Source organism: Gracilinanus agilis, chromosome 3 (genome assembly GCF_016433145.1).
Source record: "Gracilinanus agilis isolate LMUSP501 chromosome 3, AgileGrace, whole genome shotgun sequence".
NCBI lineage: Eukaryota > Metazoa > Chordata > Mammalia > Didelphimorphia > Didelphidae > Gracilinanus > Gracilinanus agilis.
In genome coordinates, this window is record NC_058132.1 from 409,861,722 (window position 1) to 409,879,511 (window position 17,790).

Genomic DNA, 17,790 nt, shown 5'->3' on the forward strand with positions numbered 1-17,790 from the left:
CACTTTATAGATGGATAAAGACAATGTTAAGAACTTGTCTGCACCCATCTGTGGAGAACATCTTGTTCTCTTTACAAGTGACGGATTTATAGGTGAATGTAGGTGGTTAGGGGAAACCCTATAGGTCACTTCCCATCTCCTCAGTTTTCTCTTCCATTGTGGTCTCCTTATCTCATATTCTTTGGGATAAAACATATTCTTATATTATGTTTTCTTCCTGCTTATATTTGTTGTGATTTTCCCCCCACCTGCACTACAGGTGATGAGTGACATGGGTGAATGACTCAGTTGTTAATTCTAAAACTAGATGAAAATCATTCCAGGATAGAGCTGTTGCTCACATATTGCCAGGTTTTGTTTCAATTTGGGAATCCTCTTCCTTTTCACTTTGGGACAGACTTGCTTTCAATTTAACAAATGGTTTGTTGTTGGTTTTGTTTTTGTATCACTACCATCTAATAAAGAGAGCAGCACATAATAGGTGCTATTGAATTGAATTACTTCAAAAATTTCAGTTGTTTTTTATTTAGTCCTTTAAGGCTGTGTGTTAGCATTTATGTGCTATACATTCCTAAACATTCCTTTAAGATTAGTCTGCACGTTTGTGTTATGTATCACATATATTAGATTTTTAAAATTATTGTACTTCAGTACTTAAAAAAACTCTTCTTTTTCTCCCCTGTTAAATTGAATGAGCAGACTAATTTCCTATCCAAAAATTTCCTTAGAGTTCTGTATCCTGAAAGGTATAAAGAATGGGATGTCATTCTACCTCTCTTCATCCCCAAAGTGATGCTTTTTGTACCATGGACCAAAAAAACTATATAGGTTTAGTGCGAAGTCTTTATCTTCACCATTATATGAAGAACTGTGTGAAAGACTTTGACGATAGACTTTGGTATTTGGTGTTTTGTTACATTAGTGCTCCCAGGAGGAAGAAAAGCAAACCCATATCTACCTTCAAATGCCATTTGCCTTGATAACGTCATTTCCCCTGATATCTGGAGAGAGTGCTCTACCTGATATCCTAGCCAGCTGAGCATCCATCTTGTATTATTTCCAATCCAGTCCAACCTTGAAGGATCTCTGGATCAGGCCAGGCTGAGGGGGTTTCCTGAAGATCAACAGTTTGATTAATATCAAGTATACTTCCAGGATTAAAGAAAAGTTACTTGGGGAGCCCTCAAGGTATAAGTCCAATAACTAACTCCCCTAGCCTTAACAGTAATTTGACTATTTAGAGTTTATAAAGAGCAATAAAATTTCATAGGGTCTTTATCATTATCTTTCCCCACTCCCCTTCTTTTTTTAACATAAAAAAATCTTACCTTCTGTCTTAGTATCAGTTCTAAGACAGAAGAGTGGCAAGAGCTGGGCAATGGGAGTTAAGTGACTTGCCCAGGGTCACACTGCTAGGAAGTGTCTGAGGCCAGATTTGAGCCCAGATCCTCTCCACTCCAGGCTTGGCACTCTATCCTCTGTGCTACCTACCTGTCCTTTCTTTTTGGCATTTCATAGCATGAGCTCTTAAAGTATAAAAATAATTTCCCCCACTATCCTGTTGAATAGCATCAGTTTGGAGGTTTATTTTTTGGAGGTGATTTCAGTGTTGAAGAAAACTCCCAGTGAAGAGAGGGAACAATAAGAAAAGAGGGAAAAACCCAATTCCCATTTCAATGACATTTTCTAGATTAAGGAGTTAATACTTTGTGCAACTCTGCCTCACTTAAATCCAACTCATAAGAATGAAGGATGAATAGCAATAGTAGCGAATAGTGAATAGTCAGTGTGCTGGGACTCACCATGGAGAAAACCAAGTTTGAGATGAGATCTTTAAGCCTGAGTGTATCAGAGGGTTCTTGCTCAGGGGTGTTTACGGGTGTTGAGCACCAGCCCAGGCTCCTTTTGGAGTTAAAGACTTGTTTAGATTAGAAAGAGATGCTAGACCAGGAAAGATTGGAACCACAGGCCATACATAAATAAGGAAGCTCTAGAGCAGTGTTTTCAGCTGTCCAATTAGGGACCAGTAGTAGTCTACAACCAATTTTGACTTATTTCCAAAATTTTTCTCACCACAAGTCCATTCTTCTTAAAACATGTATATGTAAGAGAATGGTCATTTCTGTTTGACTTGCTCCTCTCACCCCAAGTCACTCATTGTGGCTTTATTGGCATAGTCATCCTTGGTAGAGATGTGGCTGGTTTGTAATATGATTTAGGTAGAGAAACACCTTTTTTAGGATCACATACAATTTGAGGCCACCACATTAATGCCTTAGTGAACTGTGAGCCTTATGGTTTTCTTGTAGAAGCAGCAGTCTTTCTGGCTGGCACTCACCCAACTTGACCTGAATTAGAGACACTCTGATCTTGGATTGGATTAGAAATATGCAAGAGGGATCCTCAGCTGGCTGGGTCAGACTGGACCTGGCACTTTCTCCGGATTCTAGGGGAAATGGTTTTTAATAAGGACTATATGCTAAATGGCATTTGAAGCTGCATAAGGGTTTATTTTTCTAATTTTTCTTATTTTATGTTTGCTTGGTTTTTTGTTTTTGTTTTTTTGTTTTTAAACTGGTAGAGAGAGGGAAGGGATATGTAGGAAAAGAAGACTTCCAAATGAAATCATGTGAATTGTCTTAGTAGTAAGAAAATATGGGTTATGCTTGTGGTTTTATAGGATTGTGTGTGTGTGTGTGTGTGTGTGTGTGTGTGTGTGTGTGTCCCACCTAAAGACTTCTATTGTAACTCCTAAGTTGTCTTTTTTAAACTGACCTCTAGTGACCCTTTCTTTTCTTCACCAGCTTTAGGGGGTCACAAAATGGGCTTTATGGCAGACACTAGCACTTTATCACGGGCATCTGACTATAATGGGTTAAGATGACTCTAGCCTTGGATGCTCAGGGAGGGCATTTGTCTTTATCCAGAACAAATTGCTTCCGAAGGGTAAGACCTTTTACTTGCTAAGGTAAGTCAAAGAAAAGCCACCATTTTTGATGAGCTATCACAGCTTTCTTGGTGTTGGATTGTGCTTTTAGTTATGGAGATCTTAGCTAGCGGCATCCTGAACCCAATAAAGGAAACAGGTGACACTCCGGGGCCCGCAGACACTGTGGTCTAAGCAGCTTTCAGCTTTCACAGAGGGCACTTACTAAAGCTGCCATCTCTTCTCTTTGCACACTGCGATCCTGAGATGCCCACTCCTGGCTTTTGCCTAATGAATCTTGTATAGTATTGCTGTTTATTTTTACATGAGGGTGCTTTGCAGACATCACTGATGGATAAATATAGTCGGGAGGGTCAGACTCTTTCCTTTATCAATGGAGTGTCCCTCAGAGTGCCAGGTTGGGCAGAATGGAAAGTGGTGGTGATGGGGGAGGTTGCAAGCCCTTTTGTATTTCTCAGCCTTACCTGATCATTACTTTTCAAAGAGAGATGAGAAGAAATTGATTCTCCCAAAGCAGGATCCGAATGAGGAACTCAAAAGAATAGGGAAAATGAAAAAGCTTGTTTGTAGTCTTGGCTTGGCCTCAGTTTCCTTAGCTCTGTAGCGAGGAGTTAGAGTAGGTCACCTCTTAAAAGTCTCTTCCAGTTTTAACAGTTTATAATTCTAAAATGGACATTGAATAGTATTTTTTTTGTCTGAAAATTGGGTATATTCTAAGGCAGAAATGGGTATCCAACAGTTGCCTCCAGTCCCTTTTAGCCATTATAGGAGGAGTAGGAATCACTGCTATATACACAATCAGTCCTTAGGGGGTCTCCTGATACCAAACAGCTAGTAGAAAAATTAGTCACTTGGGGGTCAGAATACTTGGGTTTGAATCCCAGTTGTGCTTAGTACTGGCTGTGTGACCTAGAGTGAGTCATTTCCCTGCTGTGGCCCCAACTTCTTCATTTGTAAAATGGGGGACTTGAGTAGTTGTTCTCTAGATTTCCTTCTACCCTAAATCCTTTGATCTATTCACCAAACATTTCTTATGCATTTCTTTCCTCTATGCCCTTCATCCCTTTACCATTCCTTTCATTAGAGACTACTTGCCAAAGGCCACCTTTTCTATTGATATTAGTAGACTGGACTTAATATTGCAGAACATCCGTTACTATAGGATAGGACCAGAAAAGAGGCTATCTGACTCCTCATTCCCTTCTGCTCCTTAGTTAATAATAGCATGAAAATTTGTAGAGTACTCTACATATATTTAAATGAGCCACAAAATAACCTTTTGCATGTGTGTTGTTGTATTGGGTAGAGGTATTATTGTCTCTATAAGTAAGGAAATTGCAACTCAGAAAAATAGAACCTAAGGTGTTCCTGTTTCCAAGCATGCACTGCACCACACTGGCTGCCTAATTGGTTGTCTAGAAAAAATAGCAGTTAATTAAGTTGGATCCATGATGCTCTAGGACAGGAGTTCTTAGCCTTTTTTGGGTGTTATGGACCCCTTTGCCAGTCTGGTAGAGCTTATGGATAACTTCTCAGAATAATGTTTTTAAATGAATCAAATGAAATACTTAGGAATTAGAAAAGACATTGATTGTATTAAAAATAACTATCAAAATATGTCTAAAAAATATAATTTCACAGACCCCAAGTTAAGAACCTCTGGCCTAGAAAGGGATTATCTTAGGGATGAATTACCTATAGATGAGCTATAGCCTCCTTTGAAAGCAACAGTTGGTCTATGGCTCTAATGAATATATTTCTCATTATTTCCCAGACTATTTACTTTGTTCTTTTCTAGAAAAAAAAGGTATTGATCTTTGACTCTATGTGAAGTTGGCAGAAAATTATGCCAAGAGATAAAACAAGGGTTTAGCTTGATGATGTGGCATAAGGATATGATCAGCTGTATGACCTTGGGCAAGTGACCTAGGAGTCTGAAATGGCTCATCTGTAAAATGACCTCTCAGGTCCTTTCCTCTAATGTCCTGTATTTCTCTGTAATAAGTCAATCATTTTCTAAAAGCGATTGATGACATGACTTCCTTCTCTTGTATAATACCTCTCCTTCCACCTGTGTCCTTTGGAGGCTAGCCATTTACATATGCTAAATGAAGATGTGAGGGAAGACAGGATTCTTTAAACTTACTTTGGGAGAGATAAATAGGAAGGAGGATTGTTTCAGCCACTGCCTGAGATGATACTCACTTATTAAACTTCCTCTCAGGACATGACTACTGGCTCATCCTATATTCAGAATGTTATGGATTAATTTATTATCTTCAGCATTTGTGGAGATATAATATTTGTCAACAAAATCTTTTATTCAGGTGGAACCAAGCTCTCTCTCTCTCTCTCTCTTTGGGTCTGTCTGTCTATCTCTGTCTATCTGTCTTTAGACTTGCTCTCATCTCTATTTAATCCTTCCTAGAGACACAGACAGAGACACAGACACACAAAGGAGGATAGCATAACTGCTTTATTTAAACAAACATGCACAATGCCACTCTTAAAAAAATATAGGCTCAGTGCAAGGTAAGGGACAGTCAATAGTTTTGTTCTCAGGGAACAGGAGCAGCTGCAACCATTCTGCATCATGTTTCATGTGGCTTCCACATAGTTCTGCTAGAATCTTTTTCCAAACCTTCATTCCTAGTTGGGGTGGTAGCAGCAGGAGCAGTAACAACACTGGGCAGCTTCCCAGCACAGCTGTCTCCTTTCCCTCTTTCCCAGAGGACCTCACATCCTCTCCCTCATCCTCCCTCCCTGTGCAACTCCCTCACTTCTCATTTCTTGGGAACTTTCATCTCTCCTTTCTTTAGAGTAGGAGGAAATGAAGACTGTCCCTTTTCAACGCTGTCACAGCCTCTATTGGAATGCACCAAGGATTTCTATCCTGTTCTGTGGGCATATGTCTTGGCAGCTCACCAGTTCCTTAGATAAAACACTACACAGGGACAAAGGTGGGGGAGAAAGCGTAATCTGTATTGTTTGCTAAACATTCTGAAGCATCAATTATTTTCATCTGTAAAATGAGAGAGTTGAACTAGATGACCTTAAAGGACCATTCCAGTTATAAATCTATGGTTAACGACCAGCAGGGACAACTAATGAAGAGAAACTTTTGGGAACTGTCTAATGTTTGTTCAAAGTCTAGTCAGAGTACCTTGACAGAATAAAAAACCCATTCACGGACACCAGGGAATTGTGTTTCAGTCATAGAACAATAACGTTCATGGTGGATAATAGTAAACTAAAATTAGTCATTGAAATGATACTTAACACTTAGCAGACAATTCCTTTCAAGCTTATAATCAATTCTGTCATCTACCAAATCAGATTAACATCTTATTCTTCATGCCACCACCATTTTCTATTAATAATTAAACATTTAATCTAACTCCCATTCAATTCAACCATTTACAAAATATGGAAGTATTCCTTTTTTATAGCACTGGTGTTTGAAGACAAGACAGCACCCATTGATCAACAAACAATTATTTAAAAAGGTGCCCTATGTAAGGCACCATGCTAAGCATTGCCCATACAAATAGGTCGGTCTTCAAGGAAGACCACCTTCTATTTTCATCTACATCACAAAGGAATTATTTTTCACCATATGTTCTGGACTACGTACTTTGGGGTACATATATCATAGTTTGTGTTGAGACAAACTTAATAATGGGGGTGTCTGATACTGAATACATACTGAGGTGCTATCAGAATCTACATTCTCAAAAATATGCTTTAGAGTAAACAGTGAAAGTTCTTTGAGTCATAAAATCTCATTGGAAGGTAGCTTATTTATTTGAGAGTATCCAATATTTATTGAAAATTAGCTAATAATCTGAATCAAGGCTTTTCTCTCAATGCAGTGATAGGAATGGGAATTACTTCTGCTGGGAACTTTGATCAATATTTAGTTGTTTAAAATGGTGGGTATGAGATATTTGAAAGATACCTTCTCCATGGGTTGCTCTTCTCCCATTCCATCCATTTCTCTTTTTTATCTATCTTTTTTTTGTTTTTTTTTCCCCATATATAGGAACATTGAATTAGGTCAAAGGATTTAGAATAAAAAGGGACCTTAGAGTTTATAATACATCTTCTTTTGACTTACCTAAAGCAGAGGGCTCAAATACATGGTCCACAACATTCCCGAGTATAGCCAAAGCAGATCAAAATGTAATTGAGAAATATTTGACAAAATAAATAAAGATGTAATAAAACAGATATCATGTTTTAAAAGCAAATCCATATGCTTGCTGCCTGCAGGGATTCTTACATAGCCTTTAATTCTATTTGAGTTTGACAACACTGGCCCATGGTCACATAGCAAGGAAGTGGCAGAGATGGACCTCCAACTCCAAGTCTAATGGTCGTTTAATTTCACCTTGGGGAAAAGAAAGTAGTATAGGTGGAGGCTTCAGTGCTCACTCCTTTCAACTCTTAGAAAGATTCCAAATTAGTAGCACTGGGAAAGATATTTTGTCAATCCCACTATTGAATTTCTGGGGCTTCATATGTAAAAACTCAAGAAAAAAAAGTGTTTTCAAACCAAGGAGCAAATTTCAAATGAAAGAACAAAAAGCTATCCAATAATAGGTTGGTGATGACAAGAAAAACAGATTTTCAAGTTTTAGAGGTGGAAGGAACCATAAAAGTAAAAAGCAAGACCCCGTGAAGTAAATCAACCTGTTTAAGGTTAAATAAATAGTGGTAAAAGACTAGAATCCCAATATCCTGAATCCCAATCAGGTGTTCCTTCATATGTTGTATCTTATATTCGTATCTGTGAGGTAGGTATCCTTTTACCTTTCTTCCTTTTCTTTATTCAGGTCAGGAACTTAGATACTTTTAGCCTCAAATTTCTGAGCAGAGAAACTGTGTTTAAACTCTTCTTTCCCTATACCTTGAGTTAGAGAGATTGGGCACCACAAATATTCCCTCACTCTACTCTGCAGATAAGCCAAACCAGAACAGAGCAGTCCCAACTCCTTCCCCCCTTCCATGAACCATCCTTGGGGAGAGTTAGATGCTTCCTCCCTTCAGTATTTTTCTGTGCCTTTCACTTCAGGAATTTAAGGCATATTAGTGGAAATGATTATGGCAGAATGAAGAAAGCCCATTGGGGTGTGTATGTGTGTGCATGTATACGGGCATGTTTGGGCGTGTGTGTCTTGGGGTGAGATTAGGGGAACAGAGTAGTCAAAATTTCTCCAAAAGAACAATATATTTTAGTGTACTTAGCATTGGAAATTATTGGTGCATATAATTAACAAATCAGTGGAATAAAGTTATCTATAATTTCCCCCTTCTTTGGAAGAAAATATCTATTTATATTTCTAAATAATCTCTTTGATCTTATGCCATCAGGTACTTCCTGGGATAGAGGAATGCCCTTTTTGATTTCTCTTGTCTTATAGGTATAGCAAGTATACCGCTAGAGTTTTCTGGACAATACCAATGTCAGGAAAAGAAAGGATATTTCAATGAGGTTTGCAAAAGGAATATATTTCGTCATACTCTATGTCCCAATTTTGAGTGAAAATATGGTCACTTTACTTCTAGGCATATGAGGAGTTTGGAACAGATGACCTCTTAAAAGTACAGTAATCAATTACCAGTAGGATTGGGGAGAATAAGGAGAGAAGAGTGGGGATGGATCAGAAATAGTCTTTGTGATATCTATAAAAAGCCGAGTTTTGTTTCTCAGTGATGGGATTAACTCCTGTCTATGACCATTCCTAACCCTCAGGTGGCTATCGAGGTGGTTCTACCTTCCATAGGTGAGATTGTACCAAAGTCATCACTTAGATCCACTCCTACTGACTGCCTTGGATGAGAAACAGAACACCAGATCCCAGATGATCAAAAAAACTATTTTTTACATGTTCATTTAAGAAAGGTGATTATGAAATGGGTTGGGTTGCATTTGTTACTTCCTCTATCCACCATGGGATAGCCCCCTCAGTGGTGAATTTATGGGAGAACATAGACAAGAGCTGCAGAGAACAGGCAGATTATATGTTGCAGCATTTGAGAGGTCATTAGATGATGGAATTTGAGAGCTGAGAAGAACCTCAGAGGCCATCTAGTTCAAGTCCCTTATTTTATGTGTATGCTACCAACTCTGGAAGAAAAACACCCTACTGTACTTGTAGTGAATTCATCAAGCATCAAGGTCTAGAAAATGGTCACTCTTCATAATCAGATGGTTTTGAGTAATATTTTCTCTGCTACATGAAGCCTTTGCAGTTGTTATAACAAGTTGCATCTTTGACCCATTTGGTAGCTTTTGAAATCTTTGAAATTCTGTTTGTTTTAAAAATATTGGCTGAACTCTTACATATGTAGAAAAATAACCCACCTCACGTCTTAGAAGCCTATCTGGGAATAAAACATTTGTCAAGGTGAATCTTGATAGAGGGCCAAAACATAAGTTCTTAAAATTTGTGTAACAGAATGAATCAACTGAGGCACCTCCACCTTAAATAAAACTGTAAGCTCCAAGCATTGTTTTTTTCATTCTTTCTTTTTTTTTTTCCTACTTAAATCCTTCACAGAAAGACAATATTATCAAATGTCTGAGATTGTGTATTGTAGCAACATCAACTTTTATAGAGTTTTAAATGTTTGTTTTTTCAATCCCTGAAAATTCCTATTACATACATATTCATGACATTAAAGAGTAGGTATTCAGGCAATAATAGCTTTTTAAATATTACTGATGTTTAGAGATATGTTTTTTAAAAGATACTTTGAAAGGTTGCTGTACACAGGAGTAGCATTTGCTCTCATGTGTCAGTTCTAGCTCAGCCCTTGAAACATTCCCTAGTAGATAGAGAAGTTGGTCATCACCTCAACTGGCCTTCATTTAGTATAGTTTGCATTTATATAAATAGATGTGTATGGGTGAAATTTGGTTAAAAAAATTCCTGTATAAATTTCAGAGCTCTTAGTTGCTGCATTTCATTCATTCTGTTTCCAGCCAACCAGAGGTACTTTGCACCTCTTCTACAATGAATGAAAAAAGATAATGACATTTTGGTAACTTGTGGAAACTCGCCTGTGTGTATATGGGGATATGTGTGTGACTAGATGTATATATCAGTATATAAAAGAGTCTATACTGTTAAATAATGCACAAAACTAATGGAAATATACTGTAGGCATCATATTTTACTTGTTCTTTAAGTACTTTAAAATGTGAATTGTCCTTGAGAGATTATTTTTCTGTATGTATATCAAAATATTTTTAGGACCTAATTTAAGTGCATTTAACTGTAGCAGACAAACCCCCACAATCTAATATATTCTGTGAGCATAAACTGCTTACCTAGATTCAGTTCAACTGAATTTTTATACTTAAAAAAAAAAGGAAAACCTATAGACTCCACATATTAGTAGTAAGCATATATACACTTGCTAGCAAGCAATTTAAAGGGGTCATTTCTCTGGTTCCAGATTGGATTAAGAATAATTGGCTGGTACTCTGGTAAGTTGGAAAGCATCCTATAGTTGAGCTAACAGAAGAGAATGCTCATTTTATTAAATTATATGTCCAAGATGTGGATTTTGGGGACCCCTTGTGAGGAAGGATAATAGAAATGCAGAGAGCTCTCTCTGCCTACAAAGAAATCTAGCATTTCTCTTTAAGAGGACATTACGTAGATTGATGGCTTCTTAAGAACTCAGAACCAAGGACAAAATCTTAACTAGTCTTCCGCCCTCTTTCCTTTAAACAGGAGAGTCAGGTTCAGGCTTGACATTTCTGAAAAAATGTGGGAACTGTTTTCAACTTCATTTTTTGTTGCACAGCCAGTTGTCCTAACTTAATTGAAAGTTTGGAGTATATGGATTGATCCATTTCCATAGAGGCAAAAGAGTATGACCTCCACAAAGCAGGCAGAACAAAAATCCCATGATACCTGTTCCTCTTTCAAGAGCGACAGATCTGTCTTCATCTCTTTGTCCTTCCCCCTACCTAGAAGAATAAAAGGGGCAGGTTCCCAAATTAGTTACTGGGCAATTCTCTTTAGGAGGGGGCTGGGGTTAGTCTACTGATGCTAAGGACGAAATTTTATTGAATTTCTATATCGTTAAGGACTGCTAGTGGTTTCTTTATACGCCACTGGAGAGGTTATGCTATCTGGAAGCGGGTACCAAATTGATTCTCAGCTACTGAGGTAAATAGCCAGAGGTAGCTTCAAAAGAGAAGCTGCTCCCATTAGCCACGGTCTTCCCTAAGAGAGACCGAGATTATGATAGCATAAAAAAAAGTGAATTCCTAGAGTGAATCACCATTCCATGGTGAAAATCCCCTTCCAAATATCTGAGCATGAGTTTAGTGTTTGTGAAAATATAAGGTGGAGGGCTGGGGCGTGGGATGTAGTATTCTCGGTAGGTGTTTGAAATTCCTCTCAGGAGTTTTCTCTGTCTTAATGCTGTAAACAGCCAAAGGAGTCTTCCCTTTTTCCTTAAAAAGAGGAAATTGTACTAGTACCAAGTGCTGATGAAATATTCAAAATGACTAGAGAGCTGTTACAAACTGGTGTCATATGTACTTGTCTAAGTTCCAGGGAAGCAGGGACAATCAAATTCAAAAGAGGCTGAGATGTAGATTTATTGCTCAAAGTTATGGCATACCTTGAGTATTCTGTAGGCTCATTATAATGTGGGAACAGCTGGTTGTTTTAGATTCCGAGGAAGGTATTAGCATTTTTTAAAGCAGCCACAAAATCAGTAGAAATTTTTATTCTTGTACACCTCAAATTTAAAAAAAAAAAAAAAGAAACTCTAAATGTACTTGGACATTTGGTCTGCAGTTTATTGGTTTAAGTTCATGTACTTTGTGAAAGGAATGAGAAAAGGCAGGACCTATTCTAGTGGATTGTGGGAAGGGGTTGTTTTTGTACAAAAAGGTTCTATCAGAGTTACCTTTCTGTATTGACAGAGGAAATTAATGGCATTACAAAGAAAGTCTACTCCTGTGCATTTTATTTCACACAGATGAGATTGTAGTTGTGCAAGTGAAATTATGCAAAAATAAACTTTTTCAAAAAATGACCATTCTTCTGCTTTCATTTTTTATAAACACTGGAGTTAAATAAAAACGAGTGGCATTGGGCCAAATATTTTGGGACTAATAAAAGTTTTTTAACCCAAGAAATGCTAAAATAGGTCTATAAAATGATGCATGCATCCATTTGTCTCTCAGACAAAGGTATTGTTATGGTTGACTTCCAGAGATGTTCAGAAGATATCCATGGATTTTTCTTTATTGCTATATAAACAGAAACATGGGAAACTGGGAAATACTTTCTAATATGCCCCATTTAGCATTTTTACATCCATGTTGCTACTATATAGTCCTAATAAACACTTTATTAATGCTTCCTATTCATCTCTTCTATTAATATAACTAAAGGATTTGGACATAATTGGACTAATTTGTTTTAGCACCCCCCTTTTTTTTTAATGTGGACAAAATGCAAGATAGGATAGTATAATGGAAAGATCACTGTTCTTAGAGTCACTTGGGAGAATCCAAGTTTTAGAACTAGATCTAATACTAATCTAATACCAATGTCACAGAGTCTGTGTGAAGGAAGCTCTTTGCAAATCTTAAAGGGTACATAAGGGATGTATGGTGTGTTTTGTTCATGTAAGTTATATGTATCCACATGAATTTTTTGATGTGTTTTGTGGTGGTTGTTGGTTTGTAATATTAAAAATTAATATTCAATACTCCAAGTATTATCTTTTTATAAAGTTTATTAATAATAACTTGAAACAAAAGGAAGTAGCAACCTCAGTAAAGAAAAAGAACCCCGCATGGGGGAGAAGAGAGGGAGGGCGTGTCCACACCCACATTTATCTATACAACGTAAGCATGCAACTTGGGGACAAAAAGGAAAAGGATGCTGGGTATGTAGTTTCAGGGGTACAAATTTTCTATTTACACAGGTTGTTGTCCTTCACACTTGAAGAGGACTAAAATGATATCACAGCATAAATTGCATTCAAGTGAGGCAGAGTTTGCACAAAGTTGTCAGCCTTACTCTCTCTTCCAGATGAAATCCTGGATGACTTTAGCTTTTCTTGATGTCTAACCAAGCTCTGAGGGCTCCATAGGATTTGCTTCCACTGCCTTTGGAAAAAAGTGTTGGGGGCAGCTGGGTAGCTCAGGGGATTGAGAACCAGGCCTAGGGACGGGAGGTCCTAGGTTCAAATCTGGCCTCAGACACTTCCCAGCTGTGTGACCTTGGGCAAGTCAATTAATTGCCTATCCCTTATCACTATTTTGCTTGGAGCCAATACACAGATGGATGGTAAGGGTTTAAATAAAAAAACAAAAACAAAAACAAACACAAAAGAAACAATGTTCTCATACACCCCTTCCACCATGGAATTGGTCCAATCATTCTGGAGGACAATTTGTAACTATGCTCAAGGGCTTTAAAAGACTGCCTGCCCTTTGATCCAGCTATACCACTGCTGGGTTTGTACCCCAAAGAGATAATAAGGAAAAAGACTTGTACAAAAATATTTATAGCCACATTCTTTGTGGTGGCAAAAAAACCTGGAAAATTAGGGTATGCCCTTCAATTGGGGAATGGCTGAACAAATTATGGTATCTGGTGGTGATGGAATACTATAGTGCTCAAAGGAATAATGAACTGGAGGGATTCCATGTGAACTGGAACGACCTCCAGGAATTGATGCAGAGTGAAAGGAGCAGAACCAGGAGAACGTTATTCACAGAGACGGATACATTTGAATGTAATAGACTTTTCTACTAGCAACAATGCAATGACCCAGGACAATCCAGAGGAATTTATAAGAAAGAATGCTATCCACATCCAGAGAAAGAACTAGGGGAACAGAAACACAGAAGAAAAACATAGGAATGATCACATAGTTTGATAGGGATATGAATAGGGGTTTTGATGTTAAAAGATCACTCTACTGCAAATATGAATAATATGGAAATAGGTTTTGAACAATGATACATGTATAACCCAGTGGAATTGCTTGTCAGCTTTGGGAGGGGGAGCAAAGTGTGGGAATCATGAATCATGTAACAATGGGAAAATATTCTAAATTTAAAAAAAAAGAAAAAAGAGAAAGTCTTCACATGCTTGTAGTAGACACTCTCCACCCCCCCCCCCCCAACTCACCAATTGGTTTGAGTCTTATTGGTTACCCTCAATCTGGTTTTGCCCTCTTGGCTAGATGGTTTTACTGAGATGTGGCCATTGCACATGCTATGGCTTCTTGGAGCCAGAGATGAAAGTGAGGTAGCAGGTGGACACCAAGAGGGGAAAGCAGCCCCGAAAAGGGCTTAGCAACCCTTTATGTCTTGTAGGGAGGCATAGATAGATATTTCTTCAGTCTTCTCCACTCACCCTTTTTTAGGGGGAAACTTTTGATTCCCACTTGGAGGCTGAATAGGTTAGGGTTTGTAAAAAGGAAGATTTAGGTATTTGTAGATATATATTTAAATATGTGTCCGCCAGGAATCAACAATTCAGGTTGATTCCTTAATTAAATCAGACCCAAGTCATCATTGGGTTGAGGAGTTTATTTCCAATCTGGTAGGTAAAAGGTAGGAATAAAGAGAAAGGGAGAGGCTAGTCCAGGCCAAAGGCCTGGACGGAGAGAGAAGGTTATAAAGCTTAATAAATGAAGCTGTAAGCCACAAGGCCCAACAGCCAGATAGGCAGAGTTTAGAATTGGCCCAGCTAGGCCAAGGAAGTCAGCCTAACTTACCCACGTGACAATATAGAGTGTAAGCGTTCTGTGGTCTCAGGAGATGCTTCTGCTCCCAGTTCGAGAGGGCAACTGCCCCACAGGAAGTTCACTAACTTACTTAAAGAGATCGTGTCTTTCATCACTTCCTGTGGTCCACCTCTAATTCAAATGGACAAATGGCAGTTTCTACATTGATTTGGACTGCCCAAAAGGCAGTCCCTTATTCTTGATTTGTTACTTATTGTCACGTGTGGGTAACTCGTCTCCCCTCCCCACTAAGGGAGGTGAGGATTACATCATTAGCACGCCTAGGATGGGTAGATTTTTGACTGTTAATGGGATCGAGCTAATTCTATTTACACAGGTTACTGGCTGACCACTCTGTTCTCCTTAGAGAGTGGGGATACCTGGCTAGAACTGTATTTACCCAACCTACATATTATTAGTCTAGGAGAAATCATTTTTAGGCTTAAACTTTGCTTCTGATCTTTTTGATGGGAAGGAGTGCCCCCAAGCTGTGTATTCAATCTTTGACTATCTTTCCTACTAAAGGCCAGTTGCATGAACACACTCAGAAAATAGCAAATAAGCCCATTTATCCAAGTTAAGAAACAAAAATCAGGGGGTGGCTAGGTGGGTCAGTGGTTTGAGAGCCAGGCCCAGAGACGGGATGTCCTGGGTTCAAATCTGGCCTCAGACACCTCCTAGCTGTGCGACTCTGGGCAAGTCATTTAACCCCCATTGCCTTCAATATACAGTATTGATTCCAAGAGGGAAAGTATGGGTTTAAAAAAAACAAAAGTCAGAGAAGATAAACAAGTAAGTATATATCAGCCTTTATAAAGAAAAAATGAGCTCTCTCATTAGAAGCATCTAATCTTAGCTCAACCAAAAGACAATTTTAGATTTCATCCCAGGGGAAGTACTCCAAAGACTTTGGTACTAAGCTGGGGATAGGGACATTGTTGAGATGCTGAATTCTCTATGTGTGAGGTTTTTTTCCAAAGTCTTTCTCTCCCTTTGAGGACCTAAAGAAAGCTTAGAGCATCATGTCTTATCTTGGAATCTTGAAGACCAGGATATTTCTTCTCCCAAATTTTCATCAATTCTCTCCTCATGTCAGAATGAAGTATTGAGTAGCCAATCTCCAGCAATAAGGAGAGTCTTATATTTTGAGTCATAGATCTCATATATATATTATGTATGTATATGAACTATTAAAATGTTAAAATAATTATTGAACCCCAAACAGGAATGGGCACACAACCTGCTAGAAATGTATAAAATGGCCATGTATTCTAAATATAAGTGGTCATGTAATTAACTGACTAGATGTGATTAGATTTTGCAATATTTGGGGGATTGTTTGCTGAAACACTATGGTACCTCATTTACTTTTTAGTCAGAATATAATGTACAATTTCCTTAAATAATCTGTTGGTTTTTGAGTGCCACATTAATTCATCCTTAGTATGATAATTGTATAATGATAAGGCAGCTGGTATGCACTTTCTAAGACTTTAGCCTAGGCTTCTATTAAAGTGGAGAGCCAATCTAATCTAACAAGTCCTTATTAAGCAACTGCTTACTATAAAACATTGTGCAGGAAATTAAAAATTGTCTACCTTGAAGGAGTTTAAGAATAATGACAATCAAGTTTAAGAAATTTAACAATCATTTTTTTAAGTCCCTTCCAATTCTATAATCGGTAAAAAATTTACTCTCCAAGTGACTTCCACATGAGTCTTTTTTAGGAAGACAGCTTAAGGGGACACAGGTTCCTTCATGATTATTTCTAAAGGGGAAGCAGTCATGCTTTTAAAATATAAGCTTCAGAATTCTCTTCTCCCTCTCTGCAGAGGCAGGGAACTATGGATGGGTATGTAACACAGCATATGTCTCTCTCTTCAAAGGCAACATGTTTTTTCACTTGATGTTCACTCCCCAAAAATGAAACTGAGGTTCCTTCCCCTAAAGGGCAATCAAGAAGTACATAATAAGTGTGAGAAGGCTGCAAAACACTACAAACAAATCAATACAAAGGACATCATCAGTGCAGTGCAAATTAACTGAGATAAGATATAATCATTTGAAATATGACACTTTCCACTGTGTTTTTACGACAATCACTTCTTATACACAATTAATATCGAATTTACAAGATGTTGACCCATCTGTAATTCCTTATTGAAATCCCCTCATTTCACATGGGAGAATGAGGCTCCCTTTGGTAAATAGGACAATTCCCAAGTTGAGCCTTGATTATGGCCCAAGACTTACGGTGCTACATAATGCTAGTGAGTAGACGAGGAGCCTGCTCTGTGCCAAGCACTATGCTGGGCCCTGGAGACACACAAAATGAAACGATCCTCGATCACTCTTGTCGTGTAGAGTAGCTACTAGCAGGTTGTGTCCTCCGCTAGAGGTGAGCTCCTTGAGAGTAACAATTGCTTTTGACTTTCCTCTTATCTTCAGTATTCATTATTTAGCAGTGTCTGGCACAAGGGGTCAACTTTTGTTGGCTTATCAAGTTAACATGTTGATATAGTTATCATAAGTAAAACAAATTCACAACAGTTTTTTGGGTGTTTTAAAAATCTGATGAAGATACCACGATCTTCCAGGCTCAAATAGACTTTGAACAGTAGTTTTGACAGACTCAGAAAAAAAAGTGTTTTCCTCAGTAAAAATTCTTTCCAATCTTCAGTTCTCTTGTTTTGCCTATAACAAGGTTTTAATACATAGTTATGAGTGGCAGATACTAAAAAAAAAAAAAAAAAAAACTAACAACTGATCTCGTCACTTTTTTTTTTTTAAACCCTTACCTTCCATCTTGGATTCAATACTATGTATTGGTCCCCAGGCAGAAGAGTGGTGAGGGCAATGGGGGTTAAGTGACTTACCCAGGGCTACACAGTTAGGAAGGGTCTAAACCATATTTGAACCAGGACCTCCCATCTCCAGACCTGGCTTTTTATCCACTGAGTCACCTAGCTGTCCCCTTCCAATTTCTTTATTTTAAATAGCCTGCATTGGACTCCTTTAGGTGTCTTTCAGGTCTTGGCTTGTGGCACAATGGACAAGAGTGC